Raw genomic sequence first — 21,256 nt, 5'->3', positions numbered from 1 at the left:
CTGTCTGCGGATAATACAAGGGGAATCCTTACAACTGTTAACGGAGCAGACATAAAAAAGAAAAGCTAAGCGCGTGGGTGTAAGGGTGGGTTGAACCCAAGGTAACCCTCCTCTAGTTTCCTTTTGGCAAGAACGCGAGCAGCTGAAGCACTTAAAGCAGCCACGTAGGTCGAAAAGCCCTCGCCTGCGAGGACAGCAAACAGAGGGAGGCGCACACAGCCTCGAGGGCAACGCGTCAGCCGCCGGCCGAGGGAGGAAAAGGGCGGGGCACGCTACGCTCTAACGAAAGGGAAAAAGTGAGAGGGGTAGACGGAAGAATGGCGTGTGACGCAAGCTACGCCGCCACTGACGCAGCCAGACGCCCCAGCCAAAAATAGCATGGCATGCACTCGTCGCTCTTCCCTCAGGACTCTATGGGGTTGAGTTCCAGTCTACGCGCGAGGGCTGTGGGCCGGGTTTTTCAACTGTTATTTTTAAAGTGAAAAGTTACGTTCCTTTTTCAGACATGCCTTTTTTTTGGGGTCGGGCTCACGCGGCAAGAATGAAAACTATTTTTCCTGAACATAGATTGAAAGAAGCACACCGCCTCCGCTGAATACTTGATACCCCATGGTATTCATCGTTAAAGGTATGATACCTTCAACAATGAATAGTGGGCACGAATAAGCCCGCGTCCTTCGGTGATTAAAAAAAATGTACAGAGGTAAATATTCCGCATGTTTTAACCTAACTCAATTAGTCAAACGTATAAACTATAAACATTTTTAAGAGGCGTAGCCGGCAGGTGAACCATATTAACGATGCGCTACTTTCCCATGCACGTAATATAAGACACACGGCTGTGCCCGCGACCCGACTTCCCGCCTCCATTGCGAATTGCCTGCATTAAAAACTTGATGCTGTTGTTCAGTCTGTTAGAAAGTCAGCCTCAACACAAACTCAACCCAGTTTTAAAAACAGCATCTCAAAAGGAGAGGCTCAATAGAAATGTTCGCATTCACCATAACTTGAAATGAAGATCTGCACAACGTTAGGCAGAGAATACAGGTAAAACTTATTGATTAATATGACATCATTATTCTAAGATAAAGGAGTAGACGTGGCCATGAGACCCACCCGCTTCAACCGATCGCCTTCACAAACCCCCCTGCCCCCCAAAGTTCCTAGTACCCCTTGTTATTAAACATCGTCAGTCTAAGACAATAACAAAGAGCTCCAGAATTTAGTTACAGCAAGGGGGACCTCTCCCAAAAGTGACAAAGACCATTTACTCTGACATAACCCTTCCTTGAGAAAGTCACCCTTCCTTGAGAAAGTCTCCCTCCAACCACCATCAGTATGACGAGTGCCAACTTTCTATAGCCACTCTTTCAACAAGTTGTAAGACCAACATTAAGCTATGGGTAGGGACTTGTTTTCCCCAGTAGAGTCACTGTCAATGAAGTAAGTCAAAGAAATAAGGGGCCTATTACGATGTCGGTAAGTAAGCTTCCGACCGCTCGTCGGAGGTTTACCAACCAATATGGTAGACTGCTCATTTATAATGTAAATATAACAAAACAAAGTGCCTACACTGATAATATGGATCAAAAACTTCACTCTGACTCAAACAGAAGAACAAATAGTCTCCACTGGAGTTTTTGCTATTTAATAGCTCTTTTACTCAGTTAAATAGAAACCCGAAAATACAAAAGTTTAAACACTTTGCATTAAGAAAACATTGGACACAACATATTTCAAAAAGAATAATAAAAACACAGTCACTCTATTCATACATATCACAGTCATTCAAAACATATGAACCCACTCATACAGCACACTCAAAAAGTCCCAGTGTGACAGTGAAAAGAAAAAAAGGATTCGAAATTGCTCTGTGGATCAACACATTAGATTATCAATCAATATAGCACGAAAATATATATTCAATACACTTTTCAGTTTTTCTACACAATTTAAACACAAGTATATACGATATCATGCACTTTAGAGTGAAAAGAATTCACTCTGCATGTGGAACTTCATAGCAGAGCAATGCCTAGGCAGAGCAATTTCGAATCCTTTTTTTCTTTTCACTGTCACACTGGGACTTTTTGAGTGTGCTGTATGAGTGGGTTCATATGTTTTGAATGACTGTGATATGTATGAATAGTGTGACTGTTTTTATTATTATTCTTTTTGAAATATGTTGTGTCCAATGTTTTCTTAATGCAAAGTGTTTAAACTTTTGTATTTGTGTTTCTATTTAACTGAGTAAAAGAGCTATTAAATAGCAAAAACTCCAGTGGAGACTATTTGTTCTTCTGTTTGAGTCAGAGTGAAGTTTTTGATCCATATTATCAGTGTAGGCACTTTGTTTTGTTATATTGGTATTAATGCTCAGCCTCACTGACTAGAGCCAGCTCTTGTTTTTTATTGGCATTTATAATGTAGGCAGAGTGTAAACCGGCTGGTCTTTTAGACTGGCTTCAGACAGTCAGTCGGAAACCTTTCATAATCTCCTATGGAGGGCGTTTGACAGGCTTTTCATGTCAGGCTTTCCGACATGAAAAGCCTGTCGGAAAGTGACTTTAGAGGCCCCTAGCAGGTCCCCCATCCCTCAGTGGCCTTAGGTTGTGGGGACGTGTGGTGCCTCCTGTTAATCCCAGCACCGTGTGACAGGCACCATAAGGTGCCTGCCACACAGTGCAGGGTTAACAGAAGCTCCCATTTCTCCATGGAAGCTTGAGCTGCTGCCAGTTTCAGACCACAGCACAAGCTCCCATAGAGAAATGGGAGCTTGCGACCGCACCATGGGCAGTCGCATTGTAATTGCAGTGTTGGGACCGCTGACCGGAGGTCGGTCCCAAGACTGCAACTGTGTCGGACAGACGAGAGTTCGCTCGACATTGTAATGATGCCCTTAGTAGTGAAATACCATCGCTGTAAGAGACGGAGTAACAGTGTGTAAAATATATTTCGCTCATCATGCAAAAATATTGACATGAGGACATTTTTAATTTTCTATAGAATCCGTATTCAAACATTTATTTCCCAAACAAATTCCTTCAAAGATAAGGTGGCTTATTGGGATCACTGGTAACCAGATTTATGCATTTCATCTGCATTAGTCCAAACGGTTCTTTCCATAAAGGATGAGTCACAAGAACAGAATGAAGTATATCGCCTGGGTAGATTGTTTGCATTTAACAAAACCAATGCAAATCAAAAGAAGCAAAAATGTTCTTATTGCACACAAATGTTCAATGGCAGAATACAGTTTTTATTAATATAAACACTACTATACGTTCTCTTCATGCCCGGCTAGAACCTTAAAATGATATGTAAGGATTGATTTGTATAGTAACATGAGGAACACTAGCTCATAACTTGCACACTTTACATGTGGGAGAAAGATTGAGGAGGGTATTCAGACTTCTTGTTTCATGGAAATTACAATGAATTTTACACCGACATACAAGATGGTTGGAGAGGATCAATTTTATGCTCTATATTTAAGAGCAGAGATCAGACCGTAACCGCAAACTATAGATCAGTTGCCTTACTGGATATTGAGGTAAAAGTCTATGCCCGAATTTCACTAGCCTATTTAGAATCCTGGGTGGCAGAAAAGGGAATATTGCTATTTTTTCAAACAGGGTTCAGAGCTGGAGCTTCTACCATAGACAATATTAAAGTTCTCTCTGTCCTTAGGCATAATGCCATTCAGAAGAACAGGCAACCTCTCCTGTTCTGTTTTATAGATTACAGCACAGCTTTTGACCGAATAGATGGGGCCAGTCTATAGAGGAAGCTTGCGGGGTGGGGTATACCATTGAACTTGTTAAGAGCCATCATCTCACTATATAGAGAGGCATGGGTTCGAGTGAAAACTAGTGCAACAGTCAAACAAAGTAAAAACTAACAGAGGGCTAAAACTGTGTCGTGTTCTGGCACACAAGTTGTTTAAACTGTACACAGCAGATTTAGGGAAAGCACTGGACGGCTATAGCTTGGTCCCCCCTAATCTAAGCACAGTAAGATTACAAATAATCCAATACGCCGATGATATTGTGGTCATGGATCACACAAAATCAGGTTGCAAAGGGCTTTAAACGCTTTGGGTAGATAGAAGGCACACCATTTATTGGAAAATCAGTCTAAAACTAAAGTCCTGATATTCAGGAGTTACCGTAGGAAGAAGCTGGCAACCTGGCAGTTGGGAGATCAGACCATTACCATAGCAAGGCGCTATAAATATCAGGGCGTGTGGTTTAGTGAATCTTGTTTTGCAGTAGCCCAAATTAAATATCTCAAGAAAGCGGCAGCTATTACTTATGGAATTGGCTAACTAATTTATCAAGTAGCGCTTATGCTTCACCCATTTTAAGAGTTCTAAAGGCAACCTTACTCCCAGCATTGCAGTATGGGCATCTTGCCTATCCTGGTGCGATGGACGAAGCCATTAGAGCTAGGTCACATTAGAGCATATAAAAAGAATATTCCATCAACCGCACCACATCCGACGCTCCAGGGTTAAGACTTGAGCTAGGGTTAATACCTCAATTGATTGTACGGCTTCCTTGTTAAAATATTTTTATCAGGTGTTGAGGGGCCCCCAAGCATTCCTTAAAAAATATTTTAAATCGATTTATGAAAAATTGGGCAACCCATGGTCTAGTCAACTTGGAGGCGATTCGGTTTTTCAAGATCAAGGAGTCCATTCTGGGGGATGGTGCTCTCTCTTACCGGACATAGAAGACAGCTATTAATAAGCAAACAAAAGTCTTCCTGGGAACAGGGCTTACGGTCCATTGAAAGTCAAAGAGGGGCTCGGCCCTTAACGGATTCCCTTCATGTTGGAAAGCCACAAAAATATTTCTTGGATCTCATTAACCCAAATACTTGGGACCAAATCCTATATATGAGAGTGCGTGCACTACCAAAAAGATATTTCAACCCACCTTGGGCTGGCGGCAGGGTGACTAAGTGTAGGCTAAGCAACATTTATCAGGAATCATGGTTTTATCAGTCATGTTGTTGCCTGGCCCTAGATCAACAAAGGAGACTACTGCTAAAACCTATTTTTTTGGCAAAGGGTGTTTGGTCTTGTGTACAGGCATCAGCCTTTTGCTTCAGCAGTAGCTCACCCGGAGGGCTGGGGTGAAGTGCTAAATTTGTAAATATTTTAAATAATTTACTGTTTAACACCTGGACAATAGCTTTCCTCCGAAATAATGTCTGCAATTAACTTATCTGTTTTGTAGGAGGGTATGTAAGAGCCGATCGGGGATGGGGGGGGGGGGGGGGTAACAGTGGACAACTAGAATGGATGGGGCCCGGTAGTGAGGTTTAATCCTTCTTCGACTGAACTCTTTGGATTTAAGGCTCCCAAATGAAGAACTGGTACCGTTAAGTTAGGCAAGATCAGAATGCAATAAACATTTCGTCCTTTCAGATTGCATTGCCCCACCGGTCCCAAAGTAAAGGGCTAAGGCATTTCAATTCGGCTCATCTTATTATAAATTAGTTCTGTGTATATACTCCTGACTGTGTTTTAGGAATATTTAATATTGTATATGTATTTTAGTTATAATGAGATGTACTAATTGATGGTATTTTATTAAGGGTACTGTATGGGTTATTTGAAGAATGGACTATCGTTGATTATATTGCTAAAGAGTCTTTGAAGACAAAGTGTTTCATGTTGTCTGATTCTAATTTATATATATATATATATATATATATATATATATATATATATATATATATATATATTTTTATGGTTTTAATTAACTATACAATAAATGTTACTACTACAATGAATTTTAGAATTTTTCACTTCCCCAAAGAAAAATTATATTTTTGGATCAAGGCAATTAAAAAGCAGGTGGTTATTAGTGGATATGACTGAGATGGATATAATAGACTGCTAAGGGGTAGTGTAAGTTGCAACAAACAAGATAAGAAACAGATTGAATATTCAAGCATTAAAACCTACCAAATTCAACAGATAGTCAAAATCTTCAACTCTGTAGTCAGGAATTCAGCAACATAAAATGCATGCAATACACTGCAAAATAATGAACATGATAAAAATGCATTTCAGTACGTAAAACTAAAATGGATTACTGAACTGGGTGCCTCTAAAGGGTGAAAAATGCATAAATACATATGCACACCTCGTCAACAGATAATTATTCTTCCAATTTATAACCTTACTTAACAAAAAGAAAAACACAAACACTGGTAGATACTATCATCGGAATTTATTATCTAAAATATACTTAATGGTGAGACCCAATACACAGCAACTTTCATAATTAAATCACTTTTATGGAGGATATCATATTTTATCAATGACTAATTTCCATACGAAACGATTTATGCGGCACAATAACTTGCACAGGTCAACGCAGCATGTATTGTGTATTTATCCCGTTCTTTGGGGTACACTTGGATCACTGGAAAGTGTTTTTATACGAATGCACACGAAAATGAAAACCTAAATAAACAAGCAAACAGGACAGAGAAAACACTTGCATTAATAAAGCGTGTACCAAAAGAGGGAAATTCAATTAAGTAGAGCACTGTATTAACATTCACCAGTCAACTGGGAGTGAGGTGGGGACGGGGAGAGGAGGGGAGGTGGTGCATAGGAAGAAGAGGGACAGAGACACAGAGGGACAGACACCAAGATGCAGCTTACACTCAAAATGCTATTTTGGAATGTCTAACTTCTGGAAAAAATACATGGGCTAAAGTAACATTAACAGGGTAATTATTCAGAAATGCAATTAATATATCCATTTACAATAATTACACGAGGTATTCAATGGTACACTGGTTAACATGCACAAATATTGTTACTTGTAAATTAGCAGTCATGTCTACTGCATCTGCTTAAGTTACCAAGCAGTGCAAACTGGAGGGGTTTCTGTGCAGCTCATAGAGGATTTGAAGTTGAATCTGTATTGCCTTGCAAACAAAACGTATACGTTCACAAAGCACCACTCACCCAATAAATGCCATGACTGGTCATCTTCAGATTAGCTTTATTCGATTTTTTTCTTACATAAAATCATAAAAGCAACTATATATATATATATATATATATATATATATATATATATATATATATATATACACACACACACATACAATTCATATACAATAAAAACATTTTGTTAAGACAGTATTAAATCAAAAGGTACTTCGCTAATCACTAAATTCCGTTTTCTTAAAACATTTTTAAAAACCCAGTCATAACCATAGTACAGGTAGCGTTTCCCAATTGCTGCAAGCTAAGAAACGCAGGGTGGCATTGCCGACAAGCACCTTGCTTCAGATACTGTTTAATCCACCTTTTACGCTCACTCATATAATTTACAGAATACTACGTGAAGGTGGATTGTACCGATGTACGGATGTACAATCACATGGGCAAGGAGCTAAGGTTCTCGACCAGTCATTTTTACTTGGAAATGTAACTAGCCAGTGGAATAAGTTAAACCTAAATCTTGGTAATATAAATCGGTCAAAGCCCAAGTTACATAAGGTCAAATATGGCTGAATTGTGTAGGTGGTCAGCGATAGTTGATGCTCAATAACTGTTTTCTTCGTCATCTCTCCTACACACCTAAGAAGTTCAAAGTGAGCCATACATAACCTCTTCAATTCAGATTTCGAAATATTCATGATTGAGACTGGATTGCTAAAATACTCAGGCCGTTGTATGTCAGTAAATATTTTCCTGATATACTCAAGCCAGGCTATACGCTTTGCGTTTTCAAGGCCCATAACATCCTTTATTATGTCTTGATTTAGGACAAGGGTCTCTGAAACCCATACTCTGCGCCAGAGTAGAACTGGTTGCAGTTAAATCAGATCGGATATATAGTCCATCCCCACTTCCTGATGGCAATTAAAGACTGAGGTACCTTTCGGGAGAGCTAGTAGGTATCTAAGGAAGTTATTTTCTTCAACTTGGATCGCCGATGTATCCTGATACCCCCCAGATCCCTGCCCCATACAGTGCAACACTTCTGCATTTAGATATATACATCTTTAACATGATTTCAGGGGGTCTTTTACCCAACTTTGCGGCAAAGTTTTTTAGTGCTCCTATAGTGCGTTTAAAAGATAGGGTCCTATTCTTGACCTCGGGCCCCCAGGAGCCAGAGCCCTCGATTATGACCCCTAGGTATGGGAAAGTTTTGGTGTGCTCAATTACAAGTCCTGACGCCTTGAGATTTTTACAACTTGCACGTCCCTTGCCACACTGCATCACGTATGATTTTTTTGCATTTATCATAAGACCCCTTTCTTCCATGAATTCAAGATATTTTGTTAATGCTTTCTGCACTCCCACCTTAGTTCTCGCCATCAGTACGGCGTCGTCTGCGTACAGAAGTGATACAATTGGGTTATTACCATACCTTGGGGAGTCTATTTTGCAGACACCCAGCTCTTGCTCAAGTTTGTTCGTATAAAGGATTAAGAGAAAGGGGGCCCAATACACACCCTTGTCTTACCCCTTTTTCTATACTGAAAGAGCCAGTGCACTCTCCCCTTACCCCATATCTTACTTTGGCCGTTGCCCCCAAATACAGTTGCCTTAGGAAGAGTACAATGGCAGGCTCGACTTCCATTTCCTCAAGAATTTGCCACATCTTGGAATGTATCACGCAGTCGGAGGCTGCAGATAGGTCAACAAAGATGGCATATAGTTGACCTTCTTTAGCCCGGGTATATTTAGCTTGTAACAAAATGAAGTTTAGAACCTGCTCTACCGTACCCATCCCCTCACGAAAGCCATACTGTACAGGGCTCAAAATGTCGTGTTCCTCAGCCCATAGTTGCAATTTATTTAAGACCACCCTCCCCGCCATTTTCATGAGGGAGTCTAGTAATGAGATGGGTCTATAATTAGACGGACACTCCCTGTCCCCCTTTTTGAATATCGGTATAATAACCGATTCCGACCAGGTGCCAATAAAGCCTAGCACAACAGGCCTGAAGGACCCGGGTACAAAGTGGGGCCCATAGGTCTGTATTTAATTTAAAAATATCATTGGGGATCCCATCCGGTCCCGGGGCTGGGAATCTTCATAGTGTGCTTCCATTCTACTAGATGACTAAGAGATAGAGATGCATCTTTCCTAGAACGGATTAAAATAATCGAGGTTTTGTTTTTCTACAAAATCGAAAAATAATCATTATGCCAGTGCACAATTAAGGTGTCTTTATACAGTCAGTTATACGCATCAATGATGTTTTGCCTATCTTACTGGTTCATGAGCAATATAAAAACGGACTGCAATGTCAGGGATTTTAACACTAATTAAAAAGACACTTCAATGAATTCTGCAAAATCCTAGTCTAAAATCACTTTACTACAGGCATCCATCAGATCAAGACTATTTTGATACAAAATAAGGAGTGAAGTACTGAGCATATGACCTTTAAGAGATCACAATATTAAAAGTGGTGCTGCAACATTGTACTGACAATCTTTAAACAATGGAACGTTATAAACAATGGAACGTTATATACTATGGCAAATGCCACATGCAAAGAAAAATAACTCTGCAGATATGAACTGGACTTGGACACGGTATGCCATAGTGTTCATAACAAGTGGCTAGATAAGTAGGGGGAGGAGTAGGGTAATAACCCAAAAAATAAATGTTTTTGCTACGTACGGAGAGCCTAAAGTGCTCATTAAGTCACTTATAAAGTTAACGTTTCACACCTAGCAGATGAAATTACAGGTCATTATGTCAGAAGCACAATTAATGTACAACTGAGAAAAGTGTACAGAACGACTGGCACAAAGAAGGTCTCATAATGAAAAAATGCTGATACAATTGTAAAAAAAAAAAAAAGCCAACTGGAAATCGATTTATAAAAAGGTGGTAGATGTTTGAATTGGGAAGACAAACACGTCAAGGATCTGTCAAAGATCAAGCACAAATCTGCATCCTCTTTTGGCACTCTATAAGCCTTAATTCTCTCTGCAAGTGCAGTACAGGTAATACAGCAGCAGGCCCATCATTATGCAGATCGGTGTCCGAGTGCAACTGTGATCATTATTAATGGACCCGGGTTACTCTCCAAATTACTAACTTATTCTGCTCTCCAGTAACATGCCCGCACACCTCTCTCCCCAACTAAGGAGGAACTGAACAAATATTTGCAATCTTTGATAGCTAGTCGTGATGTTATAAACAGGCTAACCAAATTCAGGAGCAAACAGTAGCAGAGCCAACAAGTCGCACCTTTTTGATCAATTGGCTTTGCCAATGCTTTTTGGAAATGCTGCGAAGTACCAGCAACCAAAATAAAAGGCCAATGACTTGCAGGCAGTATGATGCTGCTGGTGACAGCGTTATTCCACATGCATAATGAGATGAACGCATGTGGGATGACATGAGTGCCATCCGTTTTATTTATTTATTTAGTTACCCTTTCAAGATGGACGACCTCACTTGGCACAAAAGCACTTTAAAAAAAACACACACTAAACTGAGCGGCCTGGGAGCAAATAAAAGCTGTTTGGACTACCAAACAATTATACCAATAATATTTTGTTTTAAGAACTTCAAGAGGTGGCAGAGCAATGGACGAGGTTGAGGTGGGCAAGAAAAAAAAGCCAGGATGGAGGAAGCAAAGGACAAAGTGGGAGTACACGACAAAGCACATATGATGGGGCAGGTATTTGAGAAGGGTTATGCAATGTATAATACAAATATGGTGCAAAGGAACCAAACAAATGCCCTCCTATGGAATGCCACCAACAAAACAAATTTCTTGAATGTGAGCAGTGGAATGGTACAAGTCATCCAATCAAAAGGATTGGAAATAAATTATGCTCCATAAAAACAGAAGAGGAAGAGAATCCAACGAATAATAAGCAAATGAGTGACAAAAAAGCAAACCAATGGTAAGCAATAGGCGGGCATAAACCCAAAAACGTTTTTGATGGTATATGAGGTATTCACAGTCAGCTAAAAGCTATCTGCAGATGAGGCCTAAAAATTGCAAGCACATCTAGGAAAAAATAGTATAATGAAGACCACTGTTTAGAAGACCCTTGTACCTTATGCAATATGGCAACGGCTGGCATTACAAAAACGGATTAACGATTTGCAAAAGAAAATAAAATGACGCTTATTGAGATTTAATGCTTTTATAACTCTTGTTCGTCATTTTTCTGCTAAGGAAAGAAAGCTAAGGCGTTTTTGAAAAGTAAGTGCCGCGCTTCAAACTTAAGCACATTTTTTATTTTATGAGAAATGGACGATGTCAAACTATTTCAGCATTGTAACAATAATTTTATTAACAGTGATCACCTTTCAACCTTGCTGTTGCCTGGGTAGTGCATTACATCGTAAACAAAGTTTTCATGTAGCTTAATGGAAAGTCATACAAATGCTACATTTGCATGAGCAATCTATATACAATACTTCAGCAGTCTCATTACATAAAAACAATCTTACTAGAGCACAAGAAAATGTAACAGATTACTTCTGGACCACCTGAAAAAATACTGTATTCCTGGCTCTTTTAACGAAGGATTTTTAATCTGCAGCTTGATGGATGTAGCAACAGTCACAGTGAAAACCCTTTGTTGTCCATGTCTTCATAAAAGACTATCTTGCAATGAAAGCTCATTCCATGATTACCTGTTGGAACAGATCCTATGTAGAAATAAGAAGCTGAGTACATTCCACTTTCAGTCATTTTTTAGGCTGCATCAGTTCAACTTGACAGGAAAAAAGTGGCTGATGGACCCCTGGGTTGCCCTAAGATTTACAGACAATGGATGTGGTCATAACCAATCCCACTCCGACAACAACGTGGCCTGGAGCAGCGAAAAAGGTGTGATTTGTCAATAGCCCAGCATTTAAGAGGGCTGTATGCTGCTGGCAAATGCTTTACCAGACAACCTTGCTTCATATACTGGCAATATCGTATAACACTATTTTTGTGTGTTTATGGTCTCAAGAACTAGTGACTTTGCTGGGCCTGCCGCACTAACATATCCTTACTCTCAATGCAAGTGCACTGTTCAAATATACATCTGCTGTTCGACTACACTATAATAATCCTTTTTAAATGTGATTAAGGAATACTGCATTCAATATCTCAATTGCATTTTCTTACTGCTGTGCAGTGCACAACGTGTCTGAGTTGCCAGCTATTGTGGCACACTAGCCTCCCCAAACACATTTCACAACTTAGTAAAACCTACATCTTGTGTTTTCTGCCGTAGCCTTCGGGACAAAGGCTGGGTTGTTTTCATGTGGGACATGATCGTGCTGAAGGCTTTGTCATGTTAAAACAGAGTTGTACAGCAGCACGGTTGAAGAAAAGTACCATGACGCGCTCAGTGTTGGCCAATTCATAGCACTTTTTTTTATCGTTAGTGGGTAAGAGGACAGGGAACATGGAGGATTGTTGGAAAAAAGTGCTATTGGTCGGGTGGAAGAGCAACACGGACAACAGGGGGAGGGGGCTGGCAGGCAGGGCAATCAATAGACAACTGGAAGGAGGGAGGACGGGTGGACGCAAGCATCAATGCAAGGAGAGGGGCGGGCGTGGCAAGCAACAAGCACAAAGATGGAGGGAAGGTAGGGGCAAACAACACAGACAGGACTAGAGAGTGGGTGGCTCAGCGCAAGTAACACGGACAATGGATGGCAAGAACACAGCAGAGGGTTGAAGTACACAAGTGAGCCAAGTTAAAAAAAAAAAATGAAGCACCTTAGATGAGGGCTAAATCATAAAGAAAACATTAGCACTTACAAAAATGATTAGTGGAAGTACACAAGTAATGTGTTCATGCTCCAGGGGAGGGACAAACACACGAAGAGGAAAGAAGCCTACGACACCTGACCAATTAGAAGCAAACAAGAGTGACAATGAAGCCAACCAATAGTACGCAATGGGCGGTTTGTAAGTCCACTGATAAAAAAAAAGAAGGTATCGAAGATACATCGCATGTGCTGTCTAGGTGGGACCCAAAAAGGGGTGGGTAAGTTATTAAAACCCACCATCAACAAAGGATACTTAATTAGGGATATCAGTGGGAAGACAGAATTGTAACCCAGAATGTTGCTTCATAGGTCAAAGTACATTATTTATAAAAATAAATTTTAAAAAAAAACACACAAAAATAAAATTGTCTGACCTGAATCATGCCCAGTCCTGGGAGTCTCAATTCAGCGTCCATAATACAGAGAACAGCTACAATAAGGACCAGCACAATGTGCTACATTAGGAGCGCTGGTAATTACTGCCCACCTCACAAAGGCAATACCTCACTGCCAAAGCTTAATCTTTACGGGGTTAATCTTGCAGCAGATGCATTTGTTGCTTGTATAAGGGAAGGGGGTGGGAGTATTAGTCACATTTCTCTCAGGACAAGTGTTACTTTTGAGAGCCATCGGGGGGGGGGGCGGGGGGTGTAGTGTTGAAACAGTAAAATAATTAACTGTTTTTAGGTAAAGTGGGGGGTGGTATAAACCCGTGACCAAAAAAAGAAGAACTAGAGACACTATAATTTGCTGATTAAACCAACAGCGAAATAAGAAAGATGATAGTCATGGTGTTTTAGCCACTTATTTGATTTGAAAGGAGACTAGGTCCTGTGCCTTATGAAAACAGTAAGTGTCAGATTAAAACTGGTGACTGCATTGCCATTCAACAAAGAAATAGGTTTATATCAGTGCACGTTTCAAATCTTTGCATGTTTGATTCAGGATCTCCTGGGGTTGAAAAAAGCAAAAAGGGAAACCTAATTAATACATTTGTAACTAATAATATCACTATTAATGGTCAACAACAAAAATCAGGAATGCCGTGGTGTTCGTTTCAATCGTTTATTGAAGTGCACCGGCCGTCCCACAACACAGTGAAGATCACCCAAATTATTAGACAATTACCAAACAGTATTTTTTTTATTTAAACTGCTTCCTCTCCCTGTAACACTGGACATACCGACTGACAGACACACTGCATCAAAATTTCGTTCGACGATTTCAGCTCACTATGCCATTTTGTTTCGCTGTTATAAATTTCCAGCACAAGTCAACATAACTGCAGATAAAATTAAGTTAAGCAATGCAAACTTTGTATAACTTTGTCAAAACATCCCCAATCCTATGCAAGGTTCCAAATCAAATAATGCTTTAAAATAAATACTGGTGAAAATATGTATCACAAAAGCATGCATCGAATTAAACATGTATTTGCATATCAATAAATTGGTAGCTTTTCAGTCATGGGATATTGTTCACGTAACATGGCTTTAGCTGCTGATGGGAAGAAAAACTCATTACTAAATAATAACATGATGCTGACAACATAATATACTTATCATAGACTTATAACTCTGCTAGAGATACAACTTCAGATTGCCACTATACTTTAAATAAATTCAAAATGAATACTATTTATAAACTCAAAATTCTAAACTCAACAGTATAAGCTCGAAGTTAAGAAATAACTAATCCTTATATAGACACTTAAAGTATTTATACATATCTTAAATCTACATCTATCATTTTGCCAATTAAAATTAGGACCCTAATTGCAATTAAGTAATTTAATTGGCAACTCAAGAGCAAAAATTGCAAAGTGGCTAATTTTAATGCCTACTTTAATTACCAATCATGACTGGGGAGGGAGCTAATCAAGTTACATCAAGCAGTACCTGAGTAATGATGTGAAAAATTTAGAACACAGATTTTTTTCCTTTTATAAAAAGTTACACGGCGAGCACATTTTGCAAGCAAAGACTTAAATGTGGATCTAAAGGATACAAAAGTAGGAATTCTAATATACATTTTAAGGGTACACTGACAAAAAAAAATGCAGATTAACGGTTGAAACATGCGTGTCGAGCTAAAATGCAACAAGGTTGCTTTCATGTGTTATTTCATTATTGCATGTATGGTGACCATTAGTCTGAGAAGTCGTAGTTCATTTAGGCTAATAATATTTAGACAACTATACGCACCCAAATGGATCACAATGGCCCGCTACACAAGAGTAGCCAATCTTGTTTGTTTCTTTTCATCCATCGTGTTAAGATCTAAAATGAAGGCACAGGACATTGAATCAAAACCTATCCGTTCATTAAAAAGAAAAAAGAAGAAAAAAAAAAGATACATGAAAGGTTATTAGACTGCCCTTATTTAACACAATATACTCAATTATTTTGTAGCTCAAACAAATAGGAGATATGTAGTTGACTCAAACTAGTTAACCTGCAAATTTCAATGTGTAGTAACTAATTGGGCATTGTAAATATGCTCAAATCTATACACCAAAGAACATAAGCAAAAACAATTTTGACCGTCAGGCTCATCATTCATAAGCAGTCTTGTCAATTGCTCTAAAATTATCTGTTTTCCGAGGCATTGTTAAAATACGTGTTTTTCAAAAGACCACAGTGCTCAGTAAACAAGTTCATGCCAAACCAGAAACTGGATCGCTGGTGCTTTAAGAGTGCCTTTTCTCTTGCACAGATTCAATCGTACTGTTTGTAATTAATACAGAAACAAATTCCTAAACTGGTATAACTGCTAACATGACAGGAATATCACACAAATTAAAAACACACATGAAAAGTATAACATGAAAAAGAAGTAGTAAATATGTGAATGGACACCTGGTATGTAATATTTCAGAAACAATGGATTTTAACTGCATTATAATGATATGGTTAAGTTATGCCCAAAGTCTGTGTAAACACTGCAAATTTACTTTACCAGTTATTGCTTTATTTTTACAGGATCTGCTTTTGTTTACATCTATGCTAACATTCATTAGAGATGGATCCTAGCCCTACACATTATTACATTTAATTTTAATGGCTCTTAATGAAACTAAATAGTCAAAAGCAATTTAATATTTACCATCTATATCTTGTTGAATCCTGCAAACAGAATCACGTGGCCAAAATTCTTGGTACGCACAAAAGAAAAAGTCAAAACTAGGCAACTTTTTGCCATGTTGTCAAAGGTATATGAACACATTAAATATATAGTTAATGTATACATGAAAGGTTGCTTGTAATGGGTTACAACCAAGTCTACCAGTCTATTGATCAGAATAAAACGATGCTTCAGTGTACTCATGGTCGGGTTGCGTTAATCTCGGTGTATTAGAAAACTGTCCGATTTACCTACAGATTAACTATTTCATACTGCCAAATGCGGCATCACAGAATAAAGAGGTACAGTCGTGAATGTAGATCACTGTATTCACTTACTGGTTACCTTTTAATTACACTACTGTATGTAGAAAATACTACCACACTGTTTTTCACTCGAGCTCTCGCGCAAAAACCTGCTTAGTACATGCTCCATGATTGATTTTCTACCCTGTTGGATAGTATCGGAGTAAGAAACACAAACGTCTCATACGAGGCGATCCATCTTACTATTCAGAGACATTTAATTTATCCCTTAACATAGATGATTGATAGTCATGGAGGTGAAAGGCTAAATGGGCCATATGGCAATGTGCTGAATTCCATATGTTGTCTGCCCATGCATGTTTTAACAGACATTAAACATCTGTATCAAGGGGAAAAACAGCTGTGCGTTTACAATAACCACTTACGTGTAGTAATGGATCAGTGAATAATCTGGCATTCGTAATATATTATCCCACACGGTATTTCAGAAGATAAAAATTAAATATACAATGCAGGTGTAGTAAGCGGCCCTTAAACAAATTATAACGCCCGTGAAAGGACGGTGAACGTCTGACATTGTCATCAATAGAAAGTGAAGGTGAAATAAAAAAAAGGTTGGCTATGCTCTTGGGGAAAGCATGATACAAATTGAGAAATGTTAATATTGTTCTCAAACTGAATAATTAGCCTGGTCCATCCCAATTTGTAAATAAGTTCATCCACACAAATGCCCCAAGACCTTTGCAACTGTTGACGTTTCAATGACGTTTCTTATTTAAAACTCCACTAGTATTAAGCATCTCTGAGAAAATATCACATGCTATCTATCTTGCTGTGACTAAAGAATGCGCAGGAATGGGTGTTAAATTGCACAGTAACTGGATTTGATTTAAGTGAGGGGGAAGAGATGCTAATGTCAGTTAAGCCAGCATTCAGTGCACATTGTTGAACCAAGAGTACGAGTCAGGAAAAGATATAGAAGGCTCTGTTTGATGTAAAGCACAAAGACAGCTCAGTGCCATGGTGAGTGGACACCAGAAGGATCTTACTAATATGGTCAGGGAGCGCCATGTCTTGGTCCTAGTGGAGCTAGGTGCCACCCATGACTGGGGGGGGGGGCGTTTATGGCACATTATGATGGACTCGCCATCATTGTAAGCAAGAAGTGGGGGGCAGAATACATATCTTGCTGTCAGTGGGCGTAAGTAACAGATAATGGCACTCATTGCCAAGGTTTGAGGAGGTATCATGGGGGAACCACGCTTTGCCCAATTGGACGGCCGAATTCAAATGAGATGCTTCTTGCCACGCTTCATATCATACATACATAATCTTTATTTGGAAGTAGTCACAACCATAAAAGATATCATGGCAAGAATAGAGATGTAGAACCAGTTACCCTAACAAATGCGTCTGTCATGACTTAGCACAGAGATTATAACTCTTACAAGGTTAGTTAGAATTAACTATTTAGCGCGTTTGGGGCATCATCATTACCAGCATGCTTCTATGTTAAACTAATGAAGGGGGGGGGGGTAGTGGTGTAGCAAAGGGCCCTATTACAAGCACGGAAACTGGGTCACATATGTCGGTATTAGGGAGATGGTAAGGTGGCACTGCTAATCTATTTGACATAATGTACAGTTATGATTTGAGTGTACAGGCTCCCTTACACCACTAGGTCCTGTCGCTACTCCTCCTACCACTATATTGCTACACCAGTGAACACAGATCATCATATAGGCAGGTTAAACAAGAGGGCATCAGAACGAGTTCACTACTACGAGTCAAAGCTCCGTGTCATGACCCGGGGTCATTTTGGATCACCACGCAGAGGTCAGTTATGTAAGGCACGAGGCAGCCAAAGGCAAGTTGTGTAGTGCACTTGTATGGAATACAAGGGGAAACAATGAAAAGTTAATTACAACAGTACGAGGCAATTGGAGGTACAACTACCGAAGTAAGGTCCAGAAATTGGACCATATACAAGATTTACCTACAATGAACAGGCAGCCTCGTGCAAATGTTACTCCTATTCATGGATTTCCGCGCAGAAAACTAGAATTGACATGGGGAGGAATATGGTAACATTAAGGCACTATTGTCCGTAGGAGCGCAACATGCCAACGTAGCGCCTAGATAACTCAAAAGTTGCACGTTTGGTGAATTGGCCTGGCCAACGGGCAGGGTTTGCTGTTAGCGTAAGGGGCAGCATGCAGGGTGCCTATCCTGATAAGCGGGAGCTAGCAATGGCTTTGTGTAGTTGGCAACCAGGGCCAAGGAGCAGTTGCAGAAAAAAGGGACCGTCAGCGGGATGTGTGTAATATTTGCCTCGAAAACGTTCGTGGTTGTTGGCTTCCTCCTGCCACGCCGTGTCTAAAACTGCTCACAGGGATTCGTGCACATTACCTGCTGTCCACGGTGTCTCTCCCAGATACAGATGCTAAAGTCTCCCCGCTCCTACTTACGCTCCCACTGCAGAGGTGGGCGGCTGGTGAAAGATATCCGTCCTTGGAGGGGGCTCCGAGCTTCACCTTTGCTCCCCTGCCTGACCCGTTCGAGAGAGTTTTTTTTCCATGGCGCTTGCCTTCCTCCGCTCAGCGGCTGCAGACAGAGCTCCATTGTGCCCAGCGCGCGCTGGGCTCACAGCCGCGAGCTTACTCTGCACTAGCCAAGCACGTCAGAGACAACGTCAGCGCATTCAAGACTCCGTGACGTCAGCGAGGACTATAAATAACCCATGGTCACACAGCGCAGCTGCGCAGTGGAAACAGACGAAGGACAACAATGACAAACCGCTCTGACCCTACACCCCTCCCGCCCACGGACGTCGGCAGCCATCTCTGAATGGGCACGGTGCCAATTTACTGTGAAGGCGCTGTTCTCTGCTACTTATGAGTGTGTTGGTTTCAGAGGGTTCCGCCAAGCTAATATCGAAAGTAGATTTGTGCTCATGGCTTATTTTACTGAAACAAAATCAGAGCCACATACGTTTGAAATGAAAACAGATGGTAAGGAGGGGTATCCCAGCCCGAGAGTTTCCTCTCCAACTGACGTCAGCCAGGCAGGCCCAGCAATCTGAAGCCATTACGCAAGCCGTGGCGTGGAACTGCTCCCACAGCCTGGCAGCAAGCCTCTGGTGCTTATGTAATACACTTCGGAGAGTTTCCATGAGCGCTGTTAGCTTATATTTAGAAGGGCTGCCGGAAGGGACTCTCCGCCTGGGGCGTGCTGAACGGGGAGCTCCAAATAACTTCCAGGGGTGTGTGCATTATCCAGCGCGTGACTCCTCACCACCACCTTGACATCCCCCGCACGTGCTATTTACTTTCTCTCAGAAGGAAAGCCTTCTGCAAGAGTAATTAGAAGATCAAACGCCTTTATTGATCCCCTGAACGAAAATAAATTCAAGAACTATGATCGCAGAGACTGATACAGTGTTCACGGTGATGGTCGAGAATGTTTACCGAAGGATCGCTCAGGCGGAAACACCATTCAAACCAAGAGAGCTTTTAATTCTCGTTTTGGGTTAACACGTTTTATAATTATACTGCCCGTGTCGGCGACCGCTCCGTGGTCAACACGCATTTTCTTCCCTTTAAAGAGCACACTTGAGTGACTTGAAAAAATATATATGATCAGCTCCCAGTCATAATATATCTCTACTCGTGAACGAGGACGTTAATGCCCAATTGTATGCCGAAAAAGTACTGTAGAAGATATAACTATATACACTGTTTACCCAAACGTCACGAGACCTACTATTTGAAAATTTAATATGGAGAAAGTACGTAACATATATGACAGGAGAGTGGTCTCTTACTGTAAAAAGCGCAGTAGGAGCCAATGGGTCTGGCTTTTGGCTTTGTCAATGCTTTTTATTCGTTTTTTTGATGGTATTTCCACAATGTTTTTGTGGAAGCTGCAGAGACGGTCATTCTGAAAAACTGATAAAGTAAAACTTTTTTGTTTGTTTCAAAAAGCCTATATTGTCGTAGTAGTCCCTGACACTGAAGACAACTACTTTTTAGGTTTTGCCTGGCGAAAAGATGCGCTCTGCGCATCTTTTTCGCGCAGGCGAAAACCTAATGAGAACTGTAGTGTGGGTTTGGGTCGGCCCTCGTCATTCATTGGCTGGCTCCATAAATGGAGCCTAGCCATTGGACGAGGGGCCTGACCGTCAATGCCGGACCAGATTCGGGGGCGTTCCCGAGATTCTTTGGCTTTTGCCGACGTCACGCGACGTCAGCCGAAAGCCGGGAACGCCCCCGAATCTGGTCCGCCATAGCGAGTGCTCACCTCTCTTTTTTGTAATTAAATTGTCCCCTGGCAGGCGCCCAGGGACCTTGCCGGTATTGTTTATTTTCACCTCGAGGGAGCCCACTCCTCGGTGAATTCACTCCCCGCCTGCAGTAGCTGAGACAGGGCCGCCGCGCTGCCCGCGACGACCCGGAAGCTGAGGGGGCGACCCGGAAGTCCCGCCCCCCCCAGTGCGGACTAGGAGAAGCAGCTGCACCCACCGGCAGGGCTCCATGGTCGAAGAGGAGCCCCGCCGCCGCCCGTGAGAGCACCTCTCAATAGTTATGAGTTTCCGAGATTCTCCCTCCGTGATAACAGAATGCACCGCCAGCCTCCTCTCCTGTACCCCGCTGTGAGTGCGACCCCCGCGCCGTGCAGTTTGCCGTACCTTCAATGTGACACCTCGATAAGCAGGGTCGCCTTCGCGTCTCAGCACTGGCTACCGTTCTCGCTGCTCCGTGGTGGTGCGCAGGGTCAGCGAGCATCAGTCTCTATTTGCAGGGGTACACCATGGGGCATAGTCTTCCCGGGGGTTGTTACACCCCAGCGACAAGCTCGCTGGGGTGTAACAACCCTCTCTCTGGACCGCAGGGGTGGGGGGCTGTCGCGCTGGAGGGGAGGCTCCGCTTCTGAAGGCTCATCTCCCGCGGCGGTGGTCCTCATTTTCACCGAAAGATACTGAGGTGTACGGTTGGGATGTCCCGTTAAATACGTTACATTTTTAAGTTTTGTCTAGATCAGCAGTTCCATGTGCAGTAGATGCTCAGTGCA

The 21,256-nt window shown here is 41.2% G+C and overlaps 1 protein-coding gene across 2 annotated transcripts in view; it reads right to left on the bottom strand.

Annotated features, from left to right (window-relative positions):
- Positions 1 to 18,868, bottom strand: part of NR4A2 (nuclear receptor subfamily 4 group A member 2) — a 90,404-nt gene extending 71,536 nt beyond the window's left edge. For both annotated transcript variants that reach the window (XM_078681718.1, XM_078681721.1), the window contains exons 1-2: positions 18,655 to 18,868; positions 15,002 to 15,076 (exon numbers count right to left, since the gene is read on the bottom strand). The gene's annotated coding sequence lies outside the window, so the exon portion shown is untranslated. The remainder of the gene's footprint in view (positions 1 to 15,001; positions 15,077 to 18,654) is intronic.
- Between the last annotated feature and the right edge of the window lie 2,388 nt (positions 18,869 to 21,256).

This window comes from Lissotriton helveticus, chromosome 3_1 (genome assembly GCF_964261635.1).
Source record: "Lissotriton helveticus chromosome 3_1, aLisHel1.1, whole genome shotgun sequence".
NCBI classification, from domain to species: Eukaryota; Metazoa; Chordata; class Amphibia; order Caudata; family Salamandridae; genus Lissotriton; species Lissotriton helveticus.
This window is presented reverse-complemented; position numbering and strand designations above follow the sequence as displayed.